At 37.2% G+C, this 27,370-nt stretch overlaps 1 pseudogene; it reads right to left on the bottom strand.

Annotated features, from left to right (window-relative positions):
- Nucleotides 1-6,602: 6,602 nt before the first annotated feature.
- On the bottom strand, nt 6,603-7,551 carry LOC101686009 (annotated as a pseudogene).
- Between the last annotated feature and the right edge of the window lie 19,819 nt (nt 7,552-27,370).

The following is a 27,370-nucleotide window of genomic DNA, read 5'->3' as shown; positions in this document are numbered from 1 at the left end:
TTCACTACAAATAAATGCACTTAATGAGGAAAACACAAAAAAGCATTCAGGGGAAGAAAAGAAGAAAAGAAAGAAAGAAAGAAAGAAAAAGAAAGAAAGAAAGAAAGAAAGAAAGAAAGAAAGAAAGAAAGAAAGAAAGAAAGAAAGAAAGAAAGAAAGAAAAGAAAGAAAGAATTGTTCTGTTTATTCAGGAAACAATAAGTCTAGATCACTATGTACATCCAAAGGTGGGTATTTAAGAAATATAAAAACATCGAACATAGGTTTTGAACATCTCAAAAAAAGAAACTAAAGTACAAAACAAGACCAAGGACAAAGACAAAAAGGAAAATGTGCGACCTTCAAGAAACAAAAGTGCAATGAAGAACATATACTTGCAGAAGAATTTTTCCAAAAACCAGTATAAATATTTGGGAAGCAAACAGTAGTTCTTCACACTCAAGAAATTTAAGACAAGGGTGTTACTAAAACAAATGATTCAAAACAACCATTGATTTTAAAAGGTAACCTGGCTTTAGAAAATGATTAAGGACATATAGAGCAATTACATCCTAATTTGTACTAAGGAAGTAAAAACAAAGCTGGAGTAAAAGATATGCCTAAGTAACTTGCCCAGAATGGAATAAAGGAGAAAGAGGGAGTTACAATGACAGGTGACATGAAAGAGTTAAAAACATAATATATCATAAGATTTTCAAAGTTAGTAAATTTTGACATTAAACACTCACAGTTTAACATTATGAAAGCTAACGTGGAAGCTAAAGTTCTAATTCTCACAGTTATTTTATAACTATACATTAATCTACAATGAGACATAGCCCTACTAAATTCCCATAAAACAAACATAAAATACATAACACACTAGTCATATAATAAAGTTTGTGTTATTGACCAGGTATTAAGCTTTAATGAAAAGCTCAATTATGTGGAGAAAAGAAATTTCTCTCATTCTATTCTCTAAATAATTGCTGTGGAACTTAAATATATAATAGAAATTTAAGGGAAAGAGGGTGCCAAAATTTCAATTGGGGATTATTAAATGAATTTTTTAAAAATTTGAATATTAAAATGTAAACAGTTTTTAATACTTCTTTTAAAAAGATAAAATGAGAAAAAAATAAGAAATAAGTTAGAAAAATGCCAGAAAATAAAATCTAGTAAAAATAAAGATAATATTTTACATAGCATAATAAACAAAAGTAATCATGAATATTAATATAACATCACCCAAAAGTATAAAAAATAGCATATTATAGTAACACAAAAGTAACAAGATAATTTTTAAAAATATTTCAGAAAGAGCTTAATAATTTAATAATTTTCATATAAAACAGCAAATTAAGAGGCTATATTGTAAACTTATTGTACTTTTTTTTACAAAACTGTAAAACACCTGCATTACAAAATACTATCACTGTTTTCTTAATTAAAGCAAAAAATATCTATAAAAAAAGACACTTTTCCTTAAATATGCAGGGATACAATGGAAACAATGAGATTGTCTATTTGGGAACCAAGTAACTCATGCTAATCATTGCCTCTTTTACCAATATTGAAGAAGTTTCTTTCAAAGTCCAATCAACTTCCCTTCCAGTCCCTCCAGATGCTGACCATGTCCCATTATGCTTCTGTTTCTCCTTTCTGTGCAGACTAGTCTTCCTTGCCATTCAAACACACTATATCCTGGCCCCTAAACTATCATATAAAGCTGAATTTTGCATTTGACAACTGAAAAGACTTTTAACATGAGCATTTTTAGTCCCTTTGTCTAGACCCTACCCATAGTGACAAACAGCATCCCATGGGACAGGGTTCTCTACACCTTTGCAGATAATGCTTTCTGTGTCTCCACAGTCACTCACCACTTTTAAAGACCACTAATTGTGCCAACCTCAGAGCATGAAATGATCCTAATCAATGCTATTTTAAATATACCTCTAATCTATCTGCCTTAGAATATAGTAAACATCTGGGTATTTCCATATCACACAGGGTCCAGCCTGATTATCATATCTGATTATCATTGATAAAGCCCATGCCCCCTGCTTGTGCCAGACACCTCCATAGCCGCTCACCCCCACTTGGAGCTTTTTCTCCTTTAAAATCTATTCACCAGATTTCAGCTCTAGAGTCACTTTCCCAGTCTGCTATTCTAGGTTGACCCTATCAGAAATGCTACATGGATCATTGGATTTTGTGAATTCCTACATCTTACCTCCTTTTCTAAGTGGAATTATTTTCACTTTGAGAATAGTGCACCCTCCATTATTTCACTGTGTGATTGTAGGGCATGAGTTGAAAATGCTATTTTAATGATGAGCCCATGTATTCTAAATGTTGCTATAAACTATTTAACCTGCTACTCTGTTCTGGAAGACCCCCCCACACACACCCCTTTTATTCCTTTCTAGACCCAACTACAAAACACAAAAACAAGAACTTACTTTAAACATACTAAAAGCAACTTTCTCATCCAAATAGAATAAATCTAGGCCAAGGGACACAAATATTGTCAGCTAACTAGATGTACTTTTTCATACAGGAAAAGTTGCACTCAAAAGCATTTTTTTAAAAAATTGAGTTCAGGGTGCCTGGGTGGCTCAGTGGGTTAAGCCTCTGCCTTTAGCTCAGGTCATGATCTCAGGGTTCTGGGATCCAGTCCCACATCCGGCTCTCTGCTCAGCAGGCAGCCTGCTTCCCCTCTCTCTCTCTGCCTGTCTCTCTGCCTACTTGGGATCTCTCTCTCTCTCTCTCTCTGTCAAATAAATAAGTAAAATCTTTTAAAAAATTGAGTTCAGAGGCAGCTGGGTGGCTCTGTTGGTTAAGCAACCAGCTCTTGGTTTGGCCTCAGGTTGTATTCTTGGGGTCATGGGATTGCCCCGGCATTCTGCTCCCCACTCAGTGGGCAGTTGGTCTGCTTCTCTTCCTCTACACCTCCCCCACTCTCTCAAATAATTTATTAATTAAAAACTCTTTTAAAAAATTGAATTCAAATGTTCTCTCAAAACAAGATAATTATGGCATGTGCCATGAAAGGAGGGAGCATGCTGATGTAAAATACAAGCATCTTCATTTTCTATAGAATCAAAGATAGCCCCAGAGCAGTTCAGGAGACTGTGGCTACAAGTAGACAAAGCAGCAAAGAGGGTAGTAAGTGGACATACATGCCATATATTGATCTCCTTTTAGAGCCATTTTTTTTGAGAATTTACTTGTAGTCAGAATTAAGATGAATTGGTTGAGCAAATTATGTATATTTTCAATCAATTCCCTTTTAATTCAATGAGATTGTCACCATACCCTGGTAAGATGTTTCACAAATGTTTATTAAACGCAAAAATATTTAGGTGGGAATGATTATTTTTTTCAGTTTGAAGACTATAGAAGAATCAGGAGTGAACAATTTAAACCCAGTCTTGGCTGCCTTTGAGCAGAAGGAATATTGGGTATCAGAAAGAGAGAGATAACAAAATAAAAAGAATTTTATGAGATATTTCCTGTTTGGTTGTGAATAATCAAAGGCAACATGAAAAGACTAGTCTGAAATTCAGACTTCACGATTCTGAGTTGCTTTAACTTCAGTTTGATCTATGTGCCATAAAACATAGAACCTGACCAAAAATGTATTTCAGGCCAAGAATATTCATTCTGGCCTCAAGAGTTACTTTCTTGTCTGCAGTATCTTTAGCTGCCTGTGTCTTGAGAGGAAATAAAAAGGTGTCCCCAGGTTAAGATCCCAGAAAGAACTAGCTGGGAACCACATGTAAGATTCTAAGAAAAGAGGAGTCTGGGTTGTTGAAGACCCCAGTCACTGACTGCCCCATAAACCAGATAGCAGTATGCCCACAAAGATGATACCTAACTCTTACCACTGTCTGGAAAGGTATGCAAAAATGTTGAAACTATGGCTGAGAGTTAGGACCACAGGTGAAGTCTGACCCTCAGTTATGCTTGCAAAGAAAAACAACGGCTCGAAAGCTACCTCTCTGGGCCCTGAATCTCTCTGCAACAGCTCCAAAAGTGGTTATTCCTGATCCATGCTGTATGTGGTACAACATGGAAATGTTCATGCCAAATAAGATAAAAAATTAAACAGTTTCTAGACTAGATGTCAGGACTTTCCTGGGAACATGTCAGAAGAAAGTGAGCTAACCTCAGTGACTCCACTTCTATGAAAAAGAACTTGGAAGTTAGAAACCCAGTGACTTACCTCTGCGATGAGGAAATGGCTTAAGCTAGGAAAGAGGGAAAAAAAAAAGTTCTGTTGATGTGACTGAATCATGTCCCCAGAAGGGTTAGAGATTTACCATCTTCCCTCTATGGAAAATGTGTAGCTCATTAAAATGTCTTTAGGAGAGGATGCTGGGACATGGTCATGCACAAGAGCCCTGTGGTCATAATTTCCCCCTATCATGTAAGGATTCACTAAGACATCAGGAGCTTACCTTGACACTTTCCAAAACATTACCAATTAAATTCATCCTGATTATCTCATTGTAATGCAAGAGGCAGTAGAAAAATGCTGTCTTCAGTAATCACACAGAATTCAGAGAAATAAACTCAAGAGTAAGTATCTTGAGTAACGGGCTCACAATATCATGGTGTCTATGGATTGAGCTCCAATGGGACACCAAATGCCAGACATTATTGCATTGTGCTATTCTCACTCTAGTAAACTGTCCCTTTACAATTTTGAGCAGAAAAATTAATAATTCTATTATTATTTATTGCACCTACACTTAAACACTTTAATTGCCCCATAGAAGTAAAAAACAATTGTTGCTCTATTGTTATTCAAAATAAGAGAGTCCCCATTTTTCCTTGGTTATCTAAGTCTCTGATCATGCTTATCAACAATTCCCAAATTCTGCCTAAGAAATCTTTTCATTTCCCACATGTTTTTCTAGATCATTAAGCCCCAGTTTACTTGGAGTTCAGAGATGTTCATGCACTTCTGAGCACAAAGAAAAACATTCTATTTCCAACCATATCTTTGTATTCTATATATCCTCTGGCTCTTCTAATAATTTTAAATAAAATGGCTTCCGGTTATCCAAAGTGTATTGTACCATTTGAAGACTATTTGGTTCCTGTTATAAGCTGTCAGCCCTTTAAAATTCACCCATGGATTCTTTTCTTTCTTATACACATATTAACTTATTTGTAACTTAGCAAAAACAATATAAACTCTTTACTCCTTTTTCAAGTTGATGTGCCACTGTTTAGATAAAGTTGATTTGCAACCACATCAATTTAGTAACAAATATCCAAGTAAAATAAAAGCACATAGCCATTAAGCTTATAGCTTGAGATAGATTTGATTTTTTGCAACCAACTTGCTGAAAGTGACTTTTTCCCCCATTAATGACTTATTTTGTTAAATAATAGAAACTATCAGATAGTGAAAATCTACCAATTAACTGAGTTGAACCACTAGCATATAAAGATACTGTTTCCTTCACATCTGTGCTCTCAATGTCTCAATAATTGTTGGACAAATAATTGTATTTCTTAAAGCAGATAAGACAAGCATATGTTCCACAGTACATTAAAAATTGTGTGCACCTAGTAATATAAGATAGAGTGTATAATGGAAGATGTGAGCAATTAATTAAATAAATATCTCTCCATCTAGTAAAGAATCCATTTCAGCAGTATGCAAGTAGCAGGAAATTAAAATGGAAAGAAGTGGGTAAACTAGAGAGATAATTAAAAGGTAAAATCTACAGAATTGTGTATAGGTTACATACAGTTGGTGAAAGAAAGGGCAGGATTTAGGATGGTGCATGCTTCATTTTGTGATATTGAGAATAATGAGAAAGAGCCAAAAGCAGAGAAGCTTTTGACTTAGTTATAATGTGCTCATTTAGAAGATGTTTTAATACACCCAGGTGGAGAAGTAAAACATACAGCTGAACATGAGAATATAGATAGAAAATACAAATCCAGGAGCCACCTGTAAATATATTCTACTTTAAATCATGATTAAGTCAAAATGTAGTTGTCATTCTCAGAAACCTACTAAGGAGAGAAACACAAAAAAATCAGAAACTTGTCAAACAGAAGGGAAAGTGCTGGAATAGAAATGAGCTTAGTGTGTGATGGAGACTTGACCACAACTTCAGGGTCCAATAATCCACAGTCTGTTGAAAGAGCAATACCACTGAAGTTTAACATTTCTTCTTTCTGTTTTGAGCAAATAGTTAAAATACCTTGATCTCTGCAAAATAAGGCATAACAATACCCATCTAGCATACAGTTGTGTCTATTAAATACAATAGACTTTATGAATAAAACTTATTTAAAGTCAAATGCTTAGGATAGTGATCTAATTTTAATTTGGGTTGTTCAATATTACACTTTCCAGTTCATAGATGGTATAAATGTTATGCAGATTGTTCAGGTCACTCAGCTATTATGTCATGAAATGAGCATTCAAACTCAGGTTTGTCCAACTCAGAAATTCAAGTACTGTTATTTTTTTTTCTAACGAAACCCACTATAGGTTTATGAAATAACCAAATAATTTACTGAATAATCATCCATTAAATTATCCAGTCATAATAACTGCCTCCTAATATATTCTTGATAATCACATTTCACTAAGTCAAAGTTCTCCCAAGAATTTTTTTCAGTGCTGCCTTCACTTCCTTGTTTCTAAGGGTGTAGATGAGGGGGTTGAATATGGGGGTCACCACAGTGTAAAAGAGGGAAACAAACTTTCCCTGGTCCTTGGATCTACTCTTGGCTGACTGCAGATACATGAATATGATGGTTCCATAGAAGATTATGACAGCCATCAGGTGGGAGGAGCAGGTCCCAAATGCTTTGTGCCATCTGATGGCTGACTTGACCTTCAGAACTGCTAGGGCAATGCACCAATAGAAGATCAGGATGAGTGACAAAGGCACCACCAGGAATAAAACACTAGCCATGAAGAGCTCTGCCTGGTTGAAAGTGGTGTCCACACAAGCCAACATGATGAGCACAGGGACCTCACAGAAAAAAAATGATCCACTTGGTGATGCCCACAGAAAGGCAGCTGCAGGGTAAGAGTGGACTGTACAAGGGTGGTGGTCACCCCACTGAGCCATGCCACAGATACCAGGATGTGACAGAGTCCAGGGCGTATAGCAAAGGCATAATGTAGAGGACAGCAGATGGCAATTTAGTGATCATAGGACATCACAGCCAGGAGGACACACTGTGGATCCCAGGGCAAGAGAGACATAGAGCTGAACCACACAGCCTCCATAAGTGATGGACTTATCTGAACCACCCAGGTTGACTAGAAGCTAAGGAATAATGCTGCTGGTGAAGCAGAGGTCGAGGGAGAAGAAATGGGAGAGAAAAAAGTACATGGGAGTGTGCAGTTTAGAGTTCAAGAGGGATACTAGGATGATAGTGGTATTGCCTAGGAGTGTCATCAGGTAAAGAAAAAAGATTATCCCAAAGAGAACCAGCTTTAACTGAGGCTTACCTTTAACCATTTAGGTAAGAGAAGCCTACCAAAATGAACCCAGGGAGTGTGCTATCATTTAGTTCACCACATTACTATTTGCTTATTAACTCCAGAGTGATAAAGTCACGTTAAACAGAAACTGCAAGAATTTTATGTAAATTCCTTCATAATTAAGATCTAAGTGTTGAAAAATAAGACTTTGGATGTAGGAAAAGAGAATATCAAATAAGATGTCATTGATTATCCCACGAAGTGGCATACCTGGTGTGTTGATCATAGGTTTTCCATCTAACTTGAGGGCAAAACAAAAGTTAAAATACATCAAAGATCAGGTTTACCCCACTGTTTTGTCAATGCCTTTTTTTCAGTATAAAGATAATGTAATTGTGTAGGAAATATGGAATTGCAAACACCATACTTCATTCTCAGAATCTATCATATAGGTGGACAAATTAGGGAGGAACAATGAAACATGTCAGAATGTGCAAGACATCACCTGGGTGTATGTGGTATGAGAGTGCAGAGCAGGGAGAAGAATCTATAGAGGGAAGGTTGAGATTAAGTTCAAGGATTAAGTTACATCTTATTCTTAAAAATGAGAGGAATCAAAAATGATAGAATTGCATGATGTTAAGAAATAAGCATAGAAATGGAGAGTACACTATAGAGTGTCATTAAAAAGAAAGGAACTAAATTTAGGGTGTGATTATTGCATATACTGGCTATGCTGTATAATAGAATATGAAATTTACAAGGTAAATTTGAGTCACTTTTTCTTTTCTTGCTTTTTTTAAAATTTATTCATTTATTTGACAGATATCACAAGTAGGCAGAGAGGCTGGCAGAGAGAGAAAGGGAACAGGCTCCCTGCTGAGCAGAGAGCCCAATGTGGGGCTCAAACCCAGGACCCTGGGATCAGGACCTGACATGAAGGCAGAGGCGTTAACCCACTGAGCCATGCAGGCACCTCACACTTTTTCAATGACATCAATAAGCATTATTTGGATAGCAGATGTTCATGTTAGGAGGGGTTTTGTTTGATTTGAATTGTTCTTTTCAAGATAAATATGGATACAAAATATAGATTTGGGGGTGGTAACTAAAGAGATGGAGGGAAGCGGGATGGGTGAAATAGATGATGGGGATTAAGGAGTGCACCTTTCATGATGAGCACTGAGTGTTGTATGGAAGTGTTGAATTACTAAATCCTAAACCTGAAGCTAATATTACACTATCTGATAACTAGAGAGAATTTAAATAAAAACTTGGGAGAAAAAAAAGAAACAATATAGAAGATTTTTAAAAAGAAGACCCTTTAGTCCAGAAACTATGTAGGCATCCAATGTAACAGTGAACACCATGTTACAAATTTGGAATAGAATAAAGGCGATGTAAATAGAATGCAAGAAATGCTGCACAGTTAAATGACAATCAAGATTTAACTACTAATGGGATATAAGACAAATGAATAGGAAGAAGTTAAATTATTAAAGTTTTACATATGATGAAAAAGGGAGAGCTAGTAATTAAGAACAGCCTGCATTTATTCAGTCCCAACTCACTTGGTGATGCCAGGAACAATCAGACTGATAATTTCTAAAGAGTCCTAGAATAGGATTGAGGACCATTGTTTTGATGTTCTCCTTGGTATAAAGATTTGGACCTAGAGTCTCACTTAAGCTGCGACACATTGGTAGCAACTACTCATTTGATACCCCCCACAACTTAGACTCTATAAAAACACATAAGTCATATATATCTTCTATAACCACAAAATTGCATAAAAACATAATTAGGGAAGCTAAATTAACATAAGGACTATTCCCATTCAAAACTCTGCATGTCTGAAAAACAATATGGCTAATTAATAATCGCAAACTAGGGTGGTTGGGTTTGGACATTGGGGAGGGTATGTGATATGGTGAGTGCTGTGAAGTGTGTAAGCCTGACAATTCACAGACCTGTACCCCTGGGGCAAATAATACATTATATCTTAATAAAAATAATTAATTTTTAAAAAGCAAATACAGTTGAAAGGAGTTCATTCAGTTCCTAAGTCTTTACTCTGAAGTTATGTTTCAACATCCTGCTAAGATTTTAAATTTTTGCTGACTATACTTCTTTATACCACCAAGTTTGCCATCTCAGTTCAGGTTTTAAAAATTTTGTCTTTTATGGTATGAAATGAACTTAAAACTAGTGTCCTTCCACCAGAAAACAACTGAAGCCATATTTACTGAGTTTAGATACACATGCAATCATTGCCACTCCCCATGTTGATGGAATTCTATAAACCATGATGAAAAATCAAGGACTTTGCTAACAGAAAAAGCTTAGGTTTAATTCCTGGTCCTCCTCCTTTTGGTTGTACATCTGGAGTAAATAAGTAGATACCACTGAGCTTTTGTTTGTCTGTCTGTGACATGGAGATGATAAATAGTTACCATTTACAGGGATAGTGTTAGGACTGTAGGAGATGCCAGCTCAACAATACCTGGGCAAGAGTTGAGCATGAAGACACATAAACAGTGTATTCAGTGTGTGGATCAGGATATTAAATGTAAGTCCTTTATATAGCTTATAAGCCCCTCAATATTTGCCTAACCCTACCTTCCCAGCTTTTGATGCCTTCTCCCAAGCCACAGAAGGAAATACTTCCAGTTCTCCAAACTCAGAGTATGGTCTTTCATTATCAGGTTCTGTCATTGGCTGTGATTTTCATAGTATTCACTCATGGCATCTGCTCAGACATTTTTATGCATCCTTTAAGACTTGGTTCAAATAACAAAGATTCTGGGAATCTTTATAGAAAAATCACCTTTTACAGTTCATTTCCACATCACTCTGTAGGTATTTCTATATATATTGTAGAATTAAAGGATATTGAATGCTATATCTCACTTATCTTGATGACCTTTAATGCAGCATAGTCCCCCAAAAATGACTGTGAAATAATATGTGTGTATTGTATAAATAAATGAAAATAAAAATGAAGATTTTATCACTTATTTCATTATATATGTCTTTTATCTTCCAACACAAATACTGATCTTTTATCTTTATCATGGATTTTATTAAAAATAAAATATACAAGAAGATGTGGTATATATACACAATGGAATACTATGCAGCCATCAAAAGAAATGAAATCTTGCCATTTGCAACAACATGGATGGAACTAGAGTGTATCATGCTTAGCGAAATAAGTCAAGCAGAGAAAGACAACTATCATATGATCTCCCTGATATGAGGAAGTGGTGATGCAACATGGAGGCTTAAGTGGGTAGAAGAAGAATAAATGAAACAAGATGGGATTGGGAGGGAGACAAACCATAAGTGACTCTTAATCTCACAAAAAAAACTGAGGGTTGCTGGGGGGAGGGGGTTTGGGAGAAGGGGGTGGGATTATGGACATTGGGGAGGGTATGTGATTTGGTGAATGCTGTGAAGTGTGTAAACCTGGTGATTCACAGACCTGTACCCCTGGGGATAAAAATATATGTTTATAAAAAAAAATTAAAAATAAATAAATAAATAAATAAATATACAATTAATAATATAATATATAAAATATAATAATAGAATATAATGATAAAATAAAATATCTATGATATTATAAAAATAAAATATCTATTAAAATATATTATATACAGTCATGTGCACATATTTTATTTAAACACATTAATATATAGCCATATGTACATTATATTATATTAAAATAAATGTAATGAATATATAATATGTATTTTATATATAGAAAAATAAATGATAAAAATAACAGATAATAGATGTGGAGAAATAAAACTTTGGAAATAGCTAAAGAGAAAGGATTAAAATAGAGAATATAAGGATAGACTAAAAGAACACATTTAGATTAAGGTCTTCCTTACTTTTTCATCACTGTCAAATGTATTTACATATAATTTATATATACATATATATGTATGTGAAATTTTATGTGATTGTCCTACACAGCTCTATTCAACCATACACACACAGAGGACATATTTTTTCATTTTTTCAACAACAAGTTTTAAGGTACATTATAGATATTAGATGGATAATTGTAACTTAACTATTTCCCATTGGACATTTTGTCAATTAATGTATCCATCAGTATTTATTGGATACATACAGTGTTCCAGAACCTCTGCTGGGTATCAGGCATATAAAATTAGGAGGGCATGAATTTGGGGATGCCTGGATAGCTCAGTCAGTTAAGCATTCAGGTCATGATTTCAGCTCAGGTCATGATCTTGATTTCAGCTCAGGTCATGATCTCAGGGTCATGATACTGGAGCCCTACATGAGGTTCCACACCCAGTGTGGAGCCTGCTTGGGTTTCTCCCTCTCCCTTTGCCCCTCCCCCTGCTCATACACACTCTCTAAAAACAAAATAAAAAGGCATGAATTTTGCTATCAAGAACCTTCTTGGCTATCCAAAACAGAAAGGGAACTAAAAAAAATATAAGCACAATAGTAAGTTTTAAGTGCAACTAAATGGCAAATCTTATTCCATTCTATAATGATTAATAGAAGAGAGAAAGAAGGAGATGAAAGAAAGGCCTCAGAAAGCAGATTTGAGTTTTTAAGATTATGAAGTGTTCTTGAGTTGGACAAGGTTGTCCCAGGAGGAAAAAGCAGTCTTACTGATGATGCAAAGTCTTAAAATAATTGGGCATCATCTTCCATCACTCGTGGAGGTTGTGTGTGCTTCTGGAACTGAGATTATAAGGTATGGAGAGGAAAAAGGGAAGACTAAAACCAACTAAGATTGATCTTAGGCCATGTTCTTTAGGACTAGAAATCCAAACAACATTTTACAGTGAAAACTATATGGAAAATTTTACCAAAAAGAATGTTATGAAATGACTTTAAAGACATCAGTGGCTGAGTGAGACTAAAGGGATCTGAAATAGCAAGATGGGAAGGATAAGGGTATAGGGACTACTGACCTCCAGTTTCATTTCCCACTGTCTCTGACCCAATGTATGTCTTTTTCTAAAAATAAATGCATCTCCTTGCTGCTTTTGAACAGGACATTCTGATATGAGAATTCTGAGTGGGTTTTCTGTTTATCTACCAATATGAACGTCTAGCTCTTCCAACCACATGTAAATAAAATATTAGCCAAGGATGTCACTCTTCAGAAGTTCTAGTAGGAAGATCATTAGGTGTAAAACATGAATGCTCCATGCACCATAGTCACACAAAGAAAAGCAAAGAAGTAAGCAGGAAGGAGAATAAAATTAGGGGGAAAAAGGTACTAGACATAAGTCAAACAATAAAAATGTAATAATGGTTTAACAGGTATCATCAATAGCAGTACAGAGAGAAGAACATATGATGCATTTCTGAGAGTTAAACCATAATTTATGCAGTTGTTCTTAAACTTTTTAGGGTTCTTTAAGATATCATAACTTGAAAGCTCAGATTAACAGTTTTTACCAGCTGTGTACATCAATGTTTGTCTGCATTCCCTACCTAACTCAAATACCCTGTTCCATTTTCCTCCTTACTGGAAGAACATATGAGTTTATTCAGGGGAGTGCTACCAATTGGATACAACCCATATCCATTTGGAAAGTGACCTGAAGGCGAAGGGACAGCCTGGTCTGTGTCTGAGGGAAGCAGTCAGTAGCATATCCCTCTGAAGTCTGAGGTATGGAGAGAACCTCCAGGGCAAACGTCCAAGTCTGACTGCAAATCAGGCACTCAGAAATAAAGCCAGCACTGCATGTTATATGCCTAATGAACTAATGATGTCATCAAAAATTAATGACGTCCTATATGTTTGATAATTGAATTTAAATTTAAAAGAAGAAGAAACCCATTGGTGCACCTCACATTGCTGAACATTTTCCCTCTGCATAATAATGCAGTTTCCATGCTTTCCTGCAGAAAGTTTTCACCAGCTTTTACGTTTCGTTTGGAACAGAAAAGAAAGGTGTTCTAAACTGTTAATGCTGTATTTATCCTGAGAGAATTCTGGGACTACAATCTGTGCTGCTGCCCAGGGATTCACTAGATGGATGATGAGACACGAATCCATGCTAAAGTTGATTACTGAACTCCCTCACTAACCTTGGGAAAGGATTTTTTGTCCCTAAAACTAAGTATCTCTCTATGTAAAGCAAGGATAGTAACATCAGTTTCTGCAAGCACTTAAGACATGTTGTCATAAAGAATAATACACACCTGAGCATCTGCATTGAGAGTCAACAGTCTGGCCCTGAGCTCCTGGTGATCGTGGTATTAGGCACACTTACAGAGGGCTCACTTTTCACTTCAAATTCTGCTCCAAGGACCTATCTTCTATGAACCGACTGAAACTCTCCACAATGAAAGTGGGGGTATTACTATTCCTATCAACACAGATGAGGGAACTAAGACTCTGAGTGAAGTTGACTTTATAGGTAAAGCCAGAATCTGAGCCCAGGTGCTTGCATTCCCAAGCCCCATGCACTATTCTGGCCTCCTGGATTCCTGCTGAGATGGAAGAAATGGACATGTTTATAAATGCAGTAGAAGAACAAGTACCTTCTTTTTTTAATTTATTTTTTATTTATTTTCAACATAACAGTATTCATTATTTTTGCACCACACCCAGTGCTCCATGCAATCCGTGCCCTATGTAATAACCACCACCTGGTACCCCCAACCTCCCACCCCCCCCCGCCACTTCAAAACCCTTGGATTGTTTTTCAGGGTCCATAGACTCTCATGGTTCACCTCCCCTTCAAATTTCCCTCAACTCCCTTCTCCTCTCTAACTCCCCATGTCCTCCATGCTTTTTGTTATACTTCACAAATAAGTGAAACAATATGATAATTGACTCTCTCTGCTTGACTTATTTCACTCAGCATAATCTCTTCCAGTCCAGTCCAAGTTGCTACAAAAGTTGAGTATTCATCCTTTCTGATGGAGGCATAATAATCCATAGGGTATATGGACCACATCTTCCTTATCCATTCGTCCGTTGAAGGGCATCTTGGTTCTTTCCATAGTTTGGCGACCATGGCCATTGCTGCTATAAACATTGGGGTATAGATGGCCCTTCTTTTCACTACATCTGTATCTTTGGGGTAAATAGCCAGGAGTGCAATTGCAGGGTCATAGGGAAGTTCTATTTTTAATTTCTTGAGGAATCTCCACACTGTTCTCCAAAGAGGCTGCACCAACTTGCATTCCCACCAACAGCATAAGGGGGTTCCCCTTTCTCCACATCCTCTCCAACACATGCTGTTTCCTGTCTTACTAATTTTTGCCATTCTAACTGGTGTAAGTTGATATCTCAATGTGGTTTTAATTTGAATCTCCCTGAGAGCTAGTGATGATGAACATTTTTTTTTGTGTCTGATAGCTATTTGTATGTCTTCATTAGCAAAGTGTCTGTTCATATCTTCTGCCTATTTTTTGATATGATTGTCTGTTTTGTGTGTGTTCAGTTTGAGGAGTTTTTATAGATCCTGGATATCAATCTTTTGTCTTTATTGCCATTTTCAAATATCTTCTCCCATTCCGTGGGTTGCCTCTTTGTTTTCATGACTGTTTCCTTTGCTGTACAGAAGCTTTTGATTTTGATGAAGTCCCAAAAGTTTATTTTTGACATTGTTTCCTTTGCCTTTGGAGACATATCTTGAAAGAAGTTGCTGTGGCTGATATCGAAGAGATTACTGCCTATGTTCTCCTCTAGGAGTCTGATGGATTCCTGTCTCACATTGAGGTCTTTTATCCATTTTGAGTTGATCTTTGTGTACGGTGTAAGACACTGGTCGAGTTTTATTCTTCTACATTTACCTGCACAGTATTCCCAGCACCATTTATTGAAGAGACTGTCTTTATTCCACTGTATATTTTTTCCTGCTTTGTCCAAGATTATTTCCTGCTTTGTCTAAGATTATTTATAGAGTTGAGGGTCCATATCTGGGCTCTCTGCTCTGTTTCACTGGTCTATGTGTCTGTTTTTATGCCACTACCATGCTGTCTTGATGATCACAGCTTTGTAATAAAGCTTGAAATCAGGTAACCTGATGCCCCAGCTTTATTTTTGTTTTTCAACATTTCCTTAGTGATTCGGGGTCTCTTCTGATTCCATACAAATTTTTGGATTATTTGCTCCAGCTCTTTGAAGAATACTGGTGGAATTTTTATTGGAATGGCATTAAAAGTATAGATTTCTCTAGGCAGTATAGACATTTTAACAATGTTTATTCTTCCGATCCAAGAGCATGGAATGGTCTTCCATCTTTTTGTGTCTTCTTCAATTTCTTTCATGAGTGTTCTGTAGTTTCTTGAATACAGATCCTTTACCTCTTTGGTTAGGTTTATTCCCAGGTATCTTATGGTTCTTGGTGCTATAGTAAATGGAATTGATTCTCTAATTTCCCTTTCTGTATTTTCATTGTTAGTGTATAATAAAGCCACGTGATTTCTGTACATTGACTTTGTATCCTGCCATGTTGCTGAATTGCTGTATGAGTTCTAGTAGTTTGGAAGTGGAGTCTTCTGGGTTTTCCATATAAAGAATCATGTCATCTGCGAAGAGAGAGAGTTTGACTTCTTCATTGCCAATTTGGATACCTTTTATTTCTCTTTGTTGTCTGATGGGTGTTGCTGGGACTTCTAACTCTATGTTGAACAAGAGTGGTGAAAGAGGGCATCATTGTCGTGTTCCTGATCTCAACAGGAAGGCTGTGAGCTTTTTCCCATTGAGGATGATATTTGCTGTGGGTCTTTTCATAGATAGATTTGATGAAGTTCAGGAATGTTTCATCTATCCCGATACTTTGAAGAGTTTTAATCAGGAACGGATGCTGGATTTTGTCAAATGCTTTTTCTGCATCAATTGAGAGGACCATGTGGTTCTTCTCTCTTCTCATATTAATTTTTTCTATCACATTGATTGATTTGCAAATGTTGAACCATCCTTGTAGCCCAGGGATGCATCCCACCTGGTCATGGTGGATAATCTTTTTAATGAGCTGTTGGATCCTGTTTGCTAGGATCTTGTTGAGAATATTAGCATCCATATTCATCAGGGATATTGGTCTGAAATTCTCCTTTGTGGTAGGGTATTTGCCTGGTTTGGGGATCAGGGTAATGCTGGCTTCATAGAAAGAGTCAGGAAGTTTTCCTTCTGCTTCAATTTTTTGAAACAACTTCACGAGAATACGTGTTATTTCTTCTTTGAAAGTTTGGTAGAATTCCCCAGGGAATCCATCAGGTCCTAGGCTCTTGTTTTTTGGGAGGTTTTTGATCAGTGCTTCAATGTCGTTACTAGATATCAGTCTATTCAGTTTGTCAATTTCTTCCTGGTTCAATTTTGGGAGTTTATAGTTTTCCAGGAATGCATCCATTTCATCTAGGTTGTTTAGCTTACTGGCATATAACTGTTGATAATAACTTCTGATGATTGATTCTACTTCCTGATCTTAGTTGTGATCTCTCCATTTTCCTTCATACTTTTATGAATTCGGGCTTTTTCTCATTTCTTTTGTATTAGTGTGGCCAATGGTTTATTGATCTTATTGATTCTTTCAAAAAACCAGCTTCTAGTTTCATTGATACGTTCTACTGTATCTCTGGTTTCTACCTCATTGATCTCAGCTCTAATCTTGATGATTTCCCTTCTTATGTGTGGAGTTGGTTTGATGTGTTGTTGATGCTTCAGTTCTTTAAGGTGTAGAGACAGTTGCTGTGCTCTGGATTTTTCTTTCTTTCTTTTTTTTTTTTTTTTTTTGAGGGAGGCTTCGATGGCTATGTATTTCCCCTTAGGACCGCTTTTGCTGTATCCCATAGGCTTTGGATAGAAGTGTCTTCATTCTCATTGGTTTCCATGAATTGTTTCAGTTCTTCTTTTATCTCCTGGTTGATCCAAGCATTCTTAAGCAAGGTGGTCTTTAGCTTCCAGGTCTTTGTTTTCCTTCTGAACTTTTCCTTGTGATTGAGCTCCAGTTTCAAAGCATTGTGATCTGAGAATATGCAAGGAATAATCTCTGTCTTTTGGGTTGAGTCCTGATTTTTGACCCAGTATGTGGTCTGTTTTGGAGAAGGTTCCATGTGCACTTGAGAAGAATGAGTATTCTGTTGTTTCAGGGTGGAATGTTCTGTATGTATCTATGAGGTCCATCTGGTCCAAAGTGTCACTCAATGTTTCTTGTTTCTTTATTGATTTTCTGCTTCGATAATCTGTCTATTGCTGAGAGAGGCGTGTTAAGATCTCCTAATATTAATGTCTTCATATCAATATGACTCTATCTTGATTAACAATTTTCTTATGTAATTGGCTGCTCCCATATTGGGGGCATAGATATTTACAATTGTTAGATCATCTTGGTGGATAGTCCCTTTAAGGATTATGTAGTGTCCTTCTGTATCTCTCACTACAGTCTTTAGTTTAAAATCCAATTTGTCTGATATGAGAATCACTACCCCGGCCTACTTTTGAGGCCCATTGGCATGAAAAATGCTTCTCCATCCCTTCACTTTCAGTCTGGGTGTATCTTTAGGTTCAAAATGTGTCTCTTGTAGACAACATATGGATGAGTCCCGTCATTTTATCTAATCTTCAGCCCTGTGCCATTTTATGGGTGTATTTAGGCCATTCACATTGAGAGTTATTATTGATAGATACGTTTTTATTGACATCGTGTTACCTTTGAAGTCTTTCTTTCTGTAGATTGTCTCTTTATTTCTGTTCAATGCTATTCTTAGGATTTTTCCTCTTTTATCAAACCCCCCTTAATATTTCCTGCAGTGTCAGCTTGGTGGTTGCATAGTCTTTTAAGCCTTGCCGGTCTTGAAAACTCTTTATCCCTCCATCCATTTTGAATGTCAGTCTTGCTGGATAAAGTATTATTGGCTGCATGCTCTTCTCATTTAGTGCCCTGAATATATCTTGCCAGCCCTTTCTGGCTTGCCAGGTCTCTGTGGACAGATCCGGCATTATTCTGATGGGCTTTCCTCTGTAAGTAAAGAGCCTCTTTGTCCTAGTGGCTTTCAAGAGATTATACCTACAATTATAATTCCTCTATTTGAATATCAGGTGCCTTGATGTTTTTCTGGAATGTAGAATCTTGGGTGGAGACCTTTCGGACTCTAGTACATGAACACTGGTTCCATTCACGAAATTATGAAAATTTTCATGAAAACCTTGTTCCACTATGTCTTCTAGACTTCTTTCTTTCTCCTCCCCTTCAGGGATTCCAATAATTCTGACATTGGAATGTTTCATGGCATCATTTATTTCCCTGATTCTGTTTTAATGGTTTCTCAGCTGTTTGTTGCAGGCTTCCTCCTGATCCTTTCTCTCTATCTGTTTGTCCTCCAGATCACTAACGGTATCTTCTGTCTCAGTTACCCTAGCTTTGAGAGAATTTAGATTAGATTGGAAATCATTGAGAGCATTATGATCCTCAGCCCTTGTAGATTTTAACTCCACCCTAACATGGTGAACATCATCTCTGGTTGCTTTTATCTCAGCCCTAATCAATTCCGTTTGGTCATCCATGGCTTTCTCCAACCTAGCTATTGCCTGGATAACTGTTAGCCTGAATTCTTTTCCGACATATTGTCTATGTTGATAGCCGTTAGCTCTGTTGCAGAAGGTCCATCCTCTGTATTTTTTTCTGTTCGGCATTTCTCCTCTTAGTCATTTTGGTGAGAGATGACTGAACAGATGTAGCTGGATGTATCCACCATGGTACAGTCAAGGTGCACCCTGGAACACTTCTGAGCAATCAGGATTCCCCACCCATATGAGAGACAAAAGAAAAGAAAAAGAAAAAAGAAAAAAGAGAGAGAGAGAGAGGAAAGAAAGGGAAGATGAAAGCGAAGGTTCAGCCCAAATGGACCCATAGGTGAGATTTATAAAGTATACAAACAAAAACAGACAAACACAAAGACTGATAAAAGTATATGACAAGAGAAAAAAAATATATATCTATAGATATATCTATAGATATATATATAGACATATCTATCCATCTGCAAATAAAGGAAGAACCTCGTCAAAAAGAACCCTAAGTGTAAGATTTATATACTATCAGGACAAACACAATAATGCAGAAACAATGGTGGAAGAAAAAGATGGGAGAGTGGTTCTAAATTTTCAGTGTGGGCGAGGAAGTCTGTTATGATTCTTCCTGGATGTATCTTCATATCTTTGTTAAATGCCTCAACTTTCCAAGATAAAGGGGGACTAAAAATTGGTTTTCCTATAGGGGTAGTATTGATTGGGGAAAGGGGATTACTTTGATGTTTAACTCTATATGAATATTAGAAAATAAAAATAAAAAGGGATATTACAAAATAAAAATAAAAAGGAATAAACTAGACTAAACTTAACTAAAATTTTAAAAAATTCAAAAAATAGAAATCCAAAAGAAAAACACAGGTGTATGTATCAAAAAGTTCATGTTAGATGGTTATTATGGAATTTGATGTACTGGACAGCTCACTGTGATGGTTAACAGGTTAAAAAATTATCTATATTTTAAAAAATGAACCGGAATAGTGAGAACAAGTTAAAAATAAAAGTTGTGCTATGAAGTAGTGGTGGTTGTTCTCCTGTAGTCTTTTGCTTTTTCTTTTCTTGTTTGGTTTTCTGGAGGAGGGGCCTGCCATGTGGGTTTTCAGTCAATAATTTTCCCTGAGTTAAGTCCTCCTCCCCCTCAAGGGGGTGGGCTTTGAGGAAACTGGTTTTCTTCAGGCTTTTGTTCTCCGGCGGTTTTTGTTTGTTCACTTTTTGTTTCCCTCTCACCTTGACTGCTGTTGATGGTTTTTGTAGTTTTAGAGGAAAACAAACTGCACCCTGACCTCCCTCTCAGAGAGAAGCCTCAGTCTGGCTGCAGAGCCCAAATAAGTTCTCCTTTGGCCGCTGGCAGAGCAGGTTCTAAGTCACGGTCCCTGGGACACAGGATCTTTTGCTTGTACCCAAAACAAGGACAGCAGTGGCTGTCTGGGCAGCTCCAGACTGCCAGAGAGGTTCCAAGCAGCGATCGCACACAGATTTTCCTGCTGGCCTGGGCTGGGAGTGCCTGGTCTTTCTGGGACTAAGAGCAACTGGCTTGCGTGCACCTCTTTCAGGGGAGGCTGTGGGTCGCACACGCATTTCAGGCTCTGAGAATGGGGCACAGGTCCAAAAGCATCAGGCTGGGTCTTCACGCACCTCTTTTGGGGAAGAGTTTGGGGCACCTGTCTTAGGCTCTGAAACAATGGCACAGGTCAAAGAGCACTGGCTGGGCCTTTGTGTACCTCTTTCAGGGGAGGATGAAGTGGACGCGCATTTCAGGCTGTATAGCAGGGTTTGCACATTCTGCTGTCCGCTGAGGCTCCCAGCCCCTCACACGAGCCTGACCCCATGCGTTCTCAGGTGCGCTGGCGGCTTAGGGAGCAAGACCTGGTTTCTCCGCTGCACTCTTTCTGGCTCAGTGCCAGGGGAGGCTGTCCAGGGACCAGGGACTTAAGCCCCTGTCCCTAGCCTCCCTGATTCCCACAGTATCCCTCCCACAATCCTTTGCTCTTTTCAGTTGCTTTCAACCAGTCTCCAAGTTAATGCTGGTCCCCAGATGCAGGGCAGTCTCGCTTGTTTTAGGGGTATTACTTCCCAACCAGTCGCCTCTGGTGGCTCCCTCCCCCTTTTGTTTATCTTCCGATATCAGTTTGATGTTCCCACTCTGCTTTACCTGCCCACTGGCATCTTCTGCCCCTGTGGAGATCCAGACATGTATAATTCTGATCTCAGGCTGATTTCATGGGTCATCGGAGTTCTTTGGTAGGTAATCAGCTCACTTTAGGGTATAGGTTTAAAAGGCACCTCTTCTTACTTCCCCGCCATCTTGTTCCCCCAGAACCAGTGCCTTCTAAATCATCTCTTTGTCATGCTATTCATAGTGATTTGCTTCCTCATGATCTATATATTTTAGTGAATGATAGTTCTGATTTGAATTACAGCTTTGAGCTTCCAAGATTGTCCTGGTCACTTAGAGAGCTCTCAGATATTTCATGTTTAAACACTTGTCATTTATACTGCAAGACTGCAGACAGGACACAGTGTCTCCTTGGAGATGTAGCAATTCTCATTTCCAATATGCATATCCAGATGTGCTGCTTTGGGCTACAGAGAGAAAGAAAGATTATAAAAGAATATATAAAAAGGCCAGTGACAGTAGAAAAAGAATTAAGGGCATAAGAAACATAATCTTGAGATAACTGGCAGATATGATAGTTTGCATCTTCTGGAACTGAAGATACTTGCCTAATCAGCTGAGGAATTCTGGCATGAATAAGGCTTTTGTTTAGGGTTTAATCTTAAGGTGGTGTCTTTAGATTCAGAAGTGTGCATCACAGCGCCATGCTTGGAGAGGGGTGGCAGTCCAGAAAATGTTTCTGTTGTTCCACACAATGGACCCTAAGTCACAATGTCTAAGCATATTTTACTCAAATTAATATATAATGGGGCTATCTGGTTAGATTTTGCCAAACACTTAATCATTACTTATGGGAGAAAGTGGTATTGGAAAAATCAGCAAAGTCACTCTTGAAACCTAATGATAAAAGACTTCATGTATAATTGTTTCTCTGAGCTTCCCGGTGTGAAGCTCATAGCTGACTCTGACTGTGATAGGAGACTATCATCAATCCTGCAAGAAACATTTGGTCTAATCTTAGTAACTAGTTTTTTTTTTTTTAATTTTTTCTTTTTTTTTTTTTGACCACCCCCCCTTTCTTTCCTGAAGTAGAAAAAAAGAATAGAGAATAAAATTGAACTGTGCAAGGACTGAGTTATAAAAATTTAATTCTTCAAACTGATTGTCACCAGAACAGAGGTGGGTGGGGAATGGGTTAAATGGATAATCAGCATTAGGGAGGGCACCTGTTGTGGTGAGCACTGGGTGCTGTACATAAGTGTAGAATGACTAAATTCTACACGTGAAAGTAATATTACAGTGTACGTTAACTAACTGGAACTTAATAAAAACTAAAAACAAAAACCTAAAAAAAATGAAAATAAATAAAATTTTAGTTCCTATCAGAACCCAAATCTAAGCATTCCCCAGGGCAGAGGGAATCTTTGCTACTATCTCATCTAAATGGTATACATTACTATAAAGGACATACAATTTAAAATACAGCGTTTTGGAGCACCTGGGTAGCGCAGTCAGTTGAGTGTCTGCCTTGGACTCAGGTCATGATCCTACAGTCCTGGGATCGAGCCCTGCATCAGGCTCCTTGCTCAGCGAGGAGTCTGCTTCTCCCTCTATTCCCCCCTTTTCTCTCTGTCACTATATCTCTCTCTCTCTCAAATAAAATCTAAATCAATCAATCAATAAAATACAGTGCTTTAGGTCCACAAAACATAAGATGAGGACTTTATATTTTCATAAGTTTACCAAGGGAATGAGACTTTGAAAACCAGTCAGTAGGCACTCTCACAAACCTGCTGGCATTTTTCCATTGTAAATGCATTACCCAGTTACCTTTTCTCTGCTCCATGGCAACATGAGTCCAAACAGTCTGCTACCAACTCATAGTAGATTCTCAGACTCCTAGTTTCAACTCTCTATGCTTCTGTTTTCAACTCTAGAAAAAGAAAATGAAAATGAAAACAATTTCTGCATATGCTTTAAAGAAAAACTAAAATCATTTCATTTTTTAAAACTGCAAAGTTATTGTAACTCAATGAACTACATATTATATATAAATCTATGGGCCACAAATGGATTCTGCAAATGCTTTAGAAAGCTGTCTCTGAAGCAATAAATTTATGATCATAATTTGGTTGTAATTTAATAAACTCCCTCATGTTATCCAACTCTAAAAACATGAACATTTCACTTTGGTCAGCACAGTAGTCCAACCAGAAAAATTCTAAGAAACATACTTAAAAGCTATCCTTTCCAATGACATAATACCTAATTTTGAAGAATTTCCAAAAAGTTCTACATTTAGAATAATTCATCTTCAGAGCAGTACAACACTTGTAGTAGGTAATGGTGTTCTTCCTCCTTGGTGTTCAGAGGATAGATGTAATTTATTCTGAAAATGCCAATTTCCCTGAAGTGTGGATTCTTGCATACTCTAGAGAGAGGTCATGGGTTGGACTTCTGGGTACCAGGCACCATTACAGCCTAGGAAATTTCAGTAGTATTTCTGGAAGTGCTCAAAACAATTTGAACACAGGCAGTCTTGCATGCACCCAGACAGCCAGCTAGCCAATAAGCCCTCTGTCCATCTTGCCATGTTAACATTTCATTTAATGATTTCTCATTAGATTCTAAAATATCACAAAGGGTTTTTTGTTTGTTTGTTTTTTGATTTTGGTTTTGGTTTTTACTTTTGTTGTTGTTGTTTCAAGTTTTTATTTAAATTATAGTTAGGTGCGGTTCCTGGATGGCTCAGCCAGTTAGGCATATGCCTTTAGTTCAGGTCATGACCTTGAGGCCCAGGGATTGAGCCCCACATCAGACACTCTGCTCAGTGGGGAGTCTGTTTCTCCCTCTCCCTCTGTGCTTGTATGCTCTCTTTAACTCTCTCACCTAAAGAAATAAAATATATATTTTTTTAATTCTAGTTAGTTAACATATAGGAAACTATTGGTTTCAAGTGTAGAATTTAGTGATTCATCATTTCTATACAACTCCTATTGCTCAACACAATAGGAGATTACTTTAATACCTATCTCCTATTTAACCTATCCCAACCTCCCATCTACTTTTCCTCCAGCAGCAATAAGGATAGCTTGTTCTCTATTGTCAAAAGTCTCTTATGGTTTGCTTCCCAAAATTCTGTTTGTTAATAGCAACTTTAATAAACATACTAACAGGAAACAATGCAAATAACCAATAAGACTTCATATTTCTATACAACAAAATATTATTTAACAAATAAAAAGGGGAAAATTATGGATACATCTTAACACAGTACAGGGCCCAGCATGATTTGTCTTAGCTTGCTTACTCAACTCCATTTGCCTATGCTTTGTGTTGCTTTGTTTTGTTTTACATTTCTCACATTTTAATTTGTTCCTTATTTTGGAACATTTTTAACTGTCCTTAACACAAAAATGTTTTTCTCAGTCTACCTATTCTTCACACTTTATTCCTTACATACTTTTTAGAGTACCAATCTGAAACAAATCTCTTTTTTTCATGCTCTTTATTTTTTTAAAAAGCATCTAAAAACAATTAGAAAATTGTCCAACCTGTTTTTTTAATTCCTGGCTATGATCCTAGATTCTGCACTTTGAGATGGTGTCTTAACAATTGTTAAAAAAAATGCACTAGCATTTAATGGACTGTCTGACACTTAGTAGTTGTGCAAAAAATACTCTTAAATGGGATAATCATTTTAATTTACCTTTCTATACTTGCATAACTTCCATCAAAATTTACTTCACATTTGAAATAATTTTATGTAGGCATATGATACTTAATAATCATATATACCTTATGTTATTAAAGACAGGTATCATGTCTTACTAATCTTTTAAACTTTCTATAGTAATAAATGCATACTGAATTAAATTGAGTAGTAAATGGATGAAACTGATTCAGGTGTTATTAAGCAAGATTTCATTCCATGGTTATTTCTTGAGTATCTATCTTTTAGCCTCTGCACCAAAAAATGAATATGTAGCAATGAACATGCTCTCAGGCATCTTATGGGATAGAAAAAGAAAGATTACATCTACTGTAGAAAGTCAATACAGTGTCATATTATCATGTTAAAAAAAGAACAAAAATTTAATCTAGACTCTAAAAAGAGAAAAGTGCTATCTGAAATAGGAATGTTCACTCTGAGTTTGAAAAAAGAAGCAATCAAAAGATACAAAGAAAGAAAGTAGGTACTGTGCAAGAAAAATATACAAATGGACATAATCTCAGAAAAATATCCAAATGGACAAAATCTCAGAAAAAAAATATATTAGTTTTCTGCTAGTAGCTTTGCAAGATCAGGGATAAAGGGGCCAGAAAGATAGTGTATGTATAGAAATATAGATAAATACATAGGACTATAGGAAAACATGACAGATTAGGAGAATAAATTTATCAGCCACTTTCCATGATAGTAATTAAGGCATTTTAAATTTTTAATCAAAAAGCTCAAGGAGAAGGGAGAAAAAAATTTAGATTTAATATAAAATATAACAAGTTTTATTGACACATTACAAGGTAATTTTAAAAGTTATATGGGAATTCAGTAGAATGTAAAAAGTCAATAAATTTTTGAAAAAAAAACAGTTCATTCACAAAAAATATTCATTCTACCATATTACTAAGACCTCTTAAAATAGTAATCAAGAGTTTGCAATATAAGAGCACTGATAACTAAAGAGGTCAACAGAAGGAAGAAAAAACTTAGACATAAGAACATGCATCTACGATATGTTACAAGTGCACAATGGAGATCAGTAAGGGATTTTTTTTTCTCCTCTGAATGAATAGTTCTAGTCCCATTGGATACCTAAATAAAAATAAAACTGATAAAAAGTTTGTTTGGAATGATGAAAAAGTCTGGACATTGTGATTCTTTTTATATCACTAAATTATACACTTATAAATGTACATTTCTTATTTATATATACTTTTATCTCAAAAATTTTATTTTGTATATTTTACCTTCATAAAAATAAAATTGCACAGCTATCAATAGAATGCCTAAAATACCCTATATAGCTATAAATCTAAGAGAAAATGCAATAAAAACAACAAATACTAGAATTTATTATTACATTTTATTTATTAAGGTTTTAAAAAATAATAAATAGAGGGGACAAGATGGCGGGGGAGTAGGAGGAGGCGCTTTTTCAGCCTGTACCCCAAAGTGAGCTGATTACTTACCAAAGAACTCTGATAACCCATGAAATCAGCCTGAGATCAGAATTATACATGTCTGGATCTCTACAGGGGCAGAAGACGCCAGTGGGCAGGTAAAGCAGAGTGGGAAGGCGGACTGATATCAGAAGATAAACAAAAGGGGGAGAGAGCCACCAGAGGTGACTGGTTGGAAAGTAATACCCAAATACAAGCGAGAGTGCCCTGCGTCTGGGGACCAGCATTAACTTGGAGACTGGTTGAAAGGACTTCAAAAAAGCAAAGTATCTTGAGGAGGAAATTGTGGGAACTGGGGTGGCTAGGGACAGGGGCTTAAGTCCCTGGTCCCAGGACAGCCTCCCCAGTGCTGAGGCAGAGAGAATGTGGCAGAGAAACCAGGTCTTGGTCCCTAAGCTGCCAGCACACCCTAGAATGCGTGGGCTCTAGCTCCTGTGAGGGGATGGGAGCCACGCCAGTTGGCAGAACCCGAGAGCCCTACTACAAAGTCTGAGATACCCGCGCACGTCCCTCATGCTACCCTGAGAGAGTTACAAAGGCCCAGCCAGCGCTCTTTGACCCGCACCATTGTTTCAGAGCCTAAGCCGTGTGCCCCAAACTCTCTCCTGACAGAGGTGCGCAAAAGCCCAGCCTGGTGCTTTTGGACCCGCACCCCATTCTCAGTGCCTGAGACACGCGCGTGACCCATAGCCGCCCCTGAAAGAGGTGCGCGCAAGCCGGGTACTCTTAGACCCAGAAAGACCAGGCACTCCCAGCCCGGGCCAGCAGCAAAATCTCAGTGTGCGATTGCTGCTTGGTATCGCACTCGGCCGGCAAGGACGACAAGAAGCCTGGTTCAGATGCATCTTCTCTCTCTTTATTTCCACAAGTCTACACACTTATATACGCTTACATGACCAATCAGCGAGCAGGGCACAGGAGGGAGCAAATCAGGCTGTGCACCTAAACGAACAACTTCTCTAGCAACCAATGCTGTTTACTTCCTCTTTGGGTGTTCCCTTTAGTCTCACGAGGCTATCCTCACCTGGCAACTAGCCAGGCACCATCTTTTAATGGCGGAGGCTGCCCTGGC

This window comes from Mustela putorius, unplaced genomic scaffold (genome assembly GCF_011764305.1).
Source record: "Mustela putorius furo isolate JIRA1106 unplaced genomic scaffold, ASM1176430v1.1 tig00003914_pilon_pilon_pilon, whole genome shotgun sequence".
Lineage (NCBI taxonomy): Eukaryota > Metazoa > Chordata > Mammalia > Carnivora > Mustelidae > Mustela > Mustela putorius.
This window is presented reverse-complemented; position numbering and strand designations above follow the sequence as displayed.